The following is a 5000-nucleotide window of genomic DNA, read 5'->3' as shown; positions in this document are numbered from 1 at the left end:
AATAGAAAAGAATGTTATGGCAGTATAAAATTACCTACAGCAACTGGTATTCCCAGGTGGTCTCCCATCCAAGTACTAACCAGGCCCAACACTGAATAGCTTCCAAGATCAGACGAGATTGGGCATGTCCAGGGTGGTTTGACTGTAGGTGCTCAAAAACGTTAACTTTAGACATCTTTTACTTCTTAACTCAAGTAAATTTATTGATAAGTTGAAAAAATTAAATGTAAAATTTAATAGATAAGAATGTTATGGCAGTATAAAAATACCTACTGCACCTGGGATTCTTAGTTGGTCTCCCATCCAAGTACTAAGCAGGCCCAACACTACATAGCTTCCAAGATCAGACGAGATTGGGCATATCCAGTGTGGTTTGGCTGAAGGAGCTCAAAAACATTAACTTTAGACCTCTTTTACTTCTTTACTCAAGTAAATTCATTGATAAGTTGAAAAAATGTAATGTAAAATGTAATAGAAAAGAATGTTATGGCTATATAAAATTACCTACAGCACCTGGTATTCCCAGGTGGTCTCCCGTCCAAGTACTAACCACGCCCAACACTGCATAGCCTCCAAGATCAGACGAGATTGGGCATGTCCAGTGTGGATTGGCTGTAGGTGCTCAAAAGCATTAACTTTAGACCTCTATTATTTCTTAACTCAAGTAAATTCATTGATAAGTTGAAAAAATTAAATGTAAAATGTAATAGAAAAGACTGTTATGGCAGTATAAAATTACCTACAGCACAAGGGATTCCTAGGTGGTCTCCCATCCAAGTACTAACCGAGCCCAACACTGCATAGCTTCCAAGATCAGACGAGATTGGGCATGTCCAGTGTGGTTTGGCTGAAAGAGCTCAAAAACATTAACTTTAGACCACTTTTACTTCTTTACTCAAGTAAATTCAATGATAAGTTGAAAAAATGAAATGTCAAATGTAATAGAAAAGAATGTTATGGCTGCATAAAATTACCTACAGCACCTGATATTCCCAGGTGGTCTCCCATCCAAGTACTAACCAGGAACAACACTACATAGCTTCCAAGATCAGATGAAATTGGGCATGTCCAGTGTGGTTTAGCTGTAGGTGCTCAAAAACATTAACTTTAGACCTCTATTACTTCTTAACTCAAGTAAATTCATTGATAAGTTGAAATAATTAAATGTAAAATGTAATAGAAAAGAATGTTATGGCAGTATAAAATTACCTACAACTCCTGGTATTCCCAGGTGGTCTCCCATCCAAATACTAACCTGGCCCAACACTGCATAGCTTCCAAGATCAGACGAGATTGGGCATGTCCAGTGTGGTTTGGCTGTAGGTGCTCAAAGTCATTAAATTTTGACCGCTATTACTTCTTAACACAAGTAAATTCATTGATAAGTTGAAAAAATTAAATGTAAAATGTAATAGAAAAGAATGTTATGGCTATATAAAATTACCTACAGCACCTGGTATTCCCAGGTGGTCTCCCATCCAAGTACTAACCAGGCCCAACACTGCACAGCTTCCAAGATCAGACGAGATTGGGCATTTCCAGTGTGGTTTGGCTGTAGGTGCTCAAAAACATTAACTTTAGACCTCTATTACTTCTTAACTCAAGGAAATTCATTGATAAGTTGAAAAAATTAAATATAAAATGTAATAGAAAAGAATGTTATTGCAGTATAAAATTACCTACTGCACCTGGTTTTCACAGGTGGTCTCCCATCCAAGTACTAACCAGGCCCAACACTGCATAGCTACCAAGATCAGAGAAGATTGGGAATGTCCAGTGTGGATTGGCTGTAGGTGCTCGAAAGCATTACCTTTAGACCTCTATTACTTCTTAAATCATGGAAATTCATTGATAAGTTGAAAAAATTAAATGTAAAATGTAATAGAAAAGAATGTTATGGCAGTATAAAATTACCTACTGCACCTGGTTTTCACAGGTGGTCTCCCATCCAAGTACTAACCAGGCCCAACACTGCATAGCTACCAAGATCAGAGAAGATTGGGAATGTCCAGTGTGGATTGGCTGTAGGTGCTCGAAAGCATTACCTTTAGACCTCTATTACTTCTTAACTCATGGAAATTCATTTATAAGTTGAAAAAATTAAATGTAAAATGTAATAGAAAAGAATGTTATGGCAGTATAAAATTACCTACAGCACCTGGTATTCCCAGGTGGTCTCCCATCCAAGTACTAACCAGGCCCAACACTGCATAGCTTCCAAGATCAGATGAGATTGGGTATGTCATGTGTGGCTTGGCTGTAGGTGCTCAAAAATATTAATTTTAGACCTCTTTTACTTCTTAACTCAAGTAAATTCATTGATAAGTTGAAAAAATTAAATGTAAAATGTATAAGAAAAGAATGTTATGGCAGTATAAAATCACCTACAGCAACTGGTATTCCGAGGTGGTCTCCCATCCAAGTACTAACCAGGCAAAACACTGCATAGCTTCCAAGATCAGACGAGATTGGGCATGTCCAGTGTGGTTTGACTGTAGGTGCTCAAAAACATTAACTTTAGACATCTTTTACTTCTTAACTCAAGTAAAGTCATTGATAAGTTGAAAAAATTAAATGTAAAATTTAATAGAAAAGACTGTTATGGCAGTATAAAAATACCAACTGCACCTGGGATTCTTAGGTGGTCTCCCATCCAAGTACTAACCAGGCCCAACACTGCATAGCTTCCAAGATAAGACAAGATTGGGCATGTCCAGTGTGGTTCGACTGTAGGTGCTCAAAAACATTAACTTTAGACATCTTTTACTTCTAAACTCAAGTAAATTCATTGATAAGTTGAAAAAATTAAATGTAAAATTTAATAGAAAAGAATGTTATGGCAGTATAAAATTAGCTACAGCACCTGGTATTCCCAGGTGGTCTCCCATTCAAGTACTAACCAGGCCCAACACTGCATAGCTTCCAAGATCAGACGAGATTGGGCATGTCCAGTGTGGTTTGGCTGTAGGTGCTAAAAAACATTAACTTTAGACCTCTTTTACTTCTTAACTCAAGTAAATTCATTGATAAGTTGAAAAAATGTAATGTAAAATGTAATAGAACAGAATGTTATGGCTATATAAAATTACCTACAGCACCTGGAATTCCCAGGTGGTCTCCAGTCCAAGTACTAACCCGGCCCAACACTGCATAGCCTCCAAGATCAGACGAGATTGGGCATTTCCAGTGTGGTTTGGCTGTAGGTGTTCAAAATCATTAACTTTAGACCTCTATTACTTCTTAACTCAAGTAAATTCATTGATAAGTTGAAAAAATTAAATTTAAAATGTAATAGAAAAGACTGTTATGGCAGTATAAAATTACCTACAGCACCTGGTATTCCTAGGTGGTCTCCCATCCAAGTACTAACCGGGCCCAACATTGCATAGCTTCCAAGATCAGACGAGATTGGGCATGTCCAGTGTGGTTTGGCTGAAGGAGCTCAAAAACATTAACATTAGACCACTTTTACTTCTTTACTTAAGTAAATTCATTGATAAGTTGAAAAAATGAAATGTAAAATGTAATAGAAAAGAATGTTATGGCTGCATAAAAATACCTACAGCACCTGGTATTCCCAGGTGGTCTCCCATCCAAGTACTAACCAGGCCCAACACTGCATAGCTTCCAAGATCAGACGAGATTGGGCATGTCCAGTGTGGTTTGACTGTAGGTGCTGAAAAACATTAACTTTAGACATCTTTTACTTCTTAACTCAAGTAAATTCATTGATAAGTTGAAAAAATTAAATGTAAAATTTAATAGAAAAGAATGTTATGGCAGTATAAAATTACCTACAGCACCTGGTATTCCCAGGTGTTCTCCCATTCAAGTACTAACCAGGCCCAACACTGCATAGCTTCCAAGATCAGAAGAGATTGGGCATGTCCAACGTGGTTTGGCTGTAGGTCCTAAAAAACATTAACTTTAGACCTCTTTTACTTCTTAACTCAAGTAAATTCATTGATAAGTTGAAAAAATGTAATGTAAAATGTAATAGAAAAGAATGTTATGGCTATATAAAATTACCTACAGCACCTGGAATTCCCAGGTGGTCTCCAGTCCAAGTACTAACCCGGCCCAACACTGCATAGCCTCCAAGATCAGACGAGATTGGACATGTCCAGTGTGGTTTGGCTGTAGGTGCTCAAAAGCATTAACTTTAGACCTCTATAACTTCTTAACTCAAGTAAATTCATTGATAAGTTGAAAAAATTAAATGTAAAATGTAATAGAAAAGAATGTTATGGCTGCATAAAATTACCTACAGCACCTGGTATTCCCAGGTGGTCTCCCATCCAAGTACTAACCAGGCCCAACACTGCAAAGCTTCCAAGATCAGACGAGATTGGGCATGTCCAGTGTGGTTTGGCTGTAGGTGAACAAAAATATAAACTTTAGACCTCTATTACTTATTAAGTCAAGTAAATTCATTGATAAGTTGAAAAAATTAACTGTAAAATGTAATAGAAAAGAATGTTATGGCAGTATAAAATTACCTACTGCATCTGGTTTTCCCAGGTGGTCTCCCATCCAAGTACTAACCAGGCCCAACACTGCATAGCTACCAAGATCAGACGAGATTAGGCATGTCCAGTGTGGATTGGCTGTAGGTGCTCAAAAGCATTAACTTTAGACCTCTATTACTTCTTAACTCAAGGAAATTCATTGATAAGTTGAAAAAATTAAATGTAAAATGTAATAGAAAAGAATGTTATGGCAGTATAAAATTACCTATAGCACCTGGTATTCCCAGGTGGTCTCCCATCCAAGCACTAACCAGGCCCAACACTGCATAGCTTCCAAGATCAGACGAGATTGGGCATGTCCAGTGTGGTTTGGCTGTAGGTGCTCAAAAACATTAACTTTAGACCTCTTTTACTTCTTAACTCAAGTAAATTCATTGATAAGTTGAAAAAATTAAATGTAAAATGTAATAGAAAAGAATGTTATGGCAGTATAAAATTACCTACAGCAACTGGTATTCCCAGGTTGTCTCC

The 5000-nt window shown here is 37.2% G+C and overlaps 1 non-coding gene and 20 pseudogenes across 1 annotated transcript; all 21 read right to left on the bottom strand.

The window, feature by feature from the left end:
- Nucleotides 1-31: 31 nt before the first annotated feature.
- LOC148499117 (5S ribosomal RNA) lies at nucleotides 32-150 on the bottom strand (annotated as a pseudogene).
- A 116-nt stretch (nucleotides 151-266) lies between these two features.
- Nucleotides 267-385, bottom strand: LOC148499116 (5S ribosomal RNA; annotated as a pseudogene).
- A 116-nt stretch (nucleotides 386-501) lies between these two features.
- Nucleotides 502-620, bottom strand: LOC148499115 (5S ribosomal RNA; annotated as a pseudogene).
- Nucleotides 621-736: 116 nt separating this feature from the next.
- On the bottom strand, nucleotides 737-855 carry LOC148499114 (5S ribosomal RNA; annotated as a pseudogene).
- A 116-nt stretch (nucleotides 856-971) lies between these two features.
- LOC148499113 (5S ribosomal RNA) lies at nucleotides 972-1090 on the bottom strand (annotated as a pseudogene).
- A 116-nt stretch (nucleotides 1091-1206) lies between these two features.
- Nucleotides 1207-1325, bottom strand: LOC148499112 (5S ribosomal RNA; annotated as a pseudogene).
- Nucleotides 1326-1441: 116 nt separating this feature from the next.
- On the bottom strand, nucleotides 1442-1560 carry LOC148499111 (5S ribosomal RNA; annotated as a pseudogene).
- Nucleotides 1561-1676: 116 nt separating this feature from the next.
- On the bottom strand, nucleotides 1677-1795 carry LOC148499110 (5S ribosomal RNA; annotated as a pseudogene).
- A 116-nt stretch (nucleotides 1796-1911) lies between these two features.
- Nucleotides 1912-2030, bottom strand: LOC148499109 (5S ribosomal RNA; annotated as a pseudogene).
- A 116-nt stretch (nucleotides 2031-2146) lies between these two features.
- On the bottom strand, nucleotides 2147-2265 carry LOC148499108 (5S ribosomal RNA; annotated as a pseudogene).
- Nucleotides 2266-2381: 116 nt separating this feature from the next.
- Nucleotides 2382-2500, bottom strand: LOC148499107 (5S ribosomal RNA; annotated as a pseudogene).
- A 351-nt stretch (nucleotides 2501-2851) lies between these two features.
- Nucleotides 2852-2970, bottom strand: LOC148499106 (5S ribosomal RNA; annotated as a pseudogene).
- A 116-nt stretch (nucleotides 2971-3086) lies between these two features.
- On the bottom strand, nucleotides 3087-3205 carry LOC148499105 (5S ribosomal RNA; annotated as a pseudogene).
- A 116-nt stretch (nucleotides 3206-3321) lies between these two features.
- LOC148499104 (5S ribosomal RNA) lies at nucleotides 3322-3440 on the bottom strand (annotated as a pseudogene).
- A 116-nt stretch (nucleotides 3441-3556) lies between these two features.
- On the bottom strand, nucleotides 3557-3675 carry LOC148499103 (5S ribosomal RNA). Its single transcript, XR_015870922.1, has one exon. It is a non-coding gene; the product is annotated as a 5S ribosomal RNA (ribosomal RNA).
- Nucleotides 3676-3791: 116 nt separating this feature from the next.
- On the bottom strand, nucleotides 3792-3910 carry LOC148499102 (5S ribosomal RNA; annotated as a pseudogene).
- Nucleotides 3911-4026: 116 nt separating this feature from the next.
- LOC148499101 (5S ribosomal RNA) lies at nucleotides 4027-4145 on the bottom strand (annotated as a pseudogene).
- Nucleotides 4146-4261: 116 nt separating this feature from the next.
- LOC148499100 (5S ribosomal RNA) lies at nucleotides 4262-4380 on the bottom strand (annotated as a pseudogene).
- A 116-nt stretch (nucleotides 4381-4496) lies between these two features.
- LOC148499099 (5S ribosomal RNA) lies at nucleotides 4497-4615 on the bottom strand (annotated as a pseudogene).
- A 116-nt stretch (nucleotides 4616-4731) lies between these two features.
- LOC148499098 (5S ribosomal RNA) lies at nucleotides 4732-4850 on the bottom strand (annotated as a pseudogene).
- Nucleotides 4851-4966: 116 nt separating this feature from the next.
- Nucleotides 4967-5000, bottom strand: part of LOC148499097 (5S ribosomal RNA) — a 119-nt pseudogene continuing 85 nt past the window's right edge.

The sequence above is a fragment of the Taudactylus pleione genome, unplaced genomic scaffold (assembly GCF_031769625.1).
Source record: "Taudactylus pleione unplaced genomic scaffold, aTauple2 ptg000550l, whole genome shotgun sequence".
Classification (NCBI taxonomy): Eukaryota; Metazoa; Chordata; class Amphibia; order Anura; family Myobatrachidae; genus Taudactylus; species Taudactylus pleione.
The sequence above is the reverse complement of the archived record's forward strand: the minus strand, read 5'-3'. Positions and strand labels throughout refer to the sequence as shown.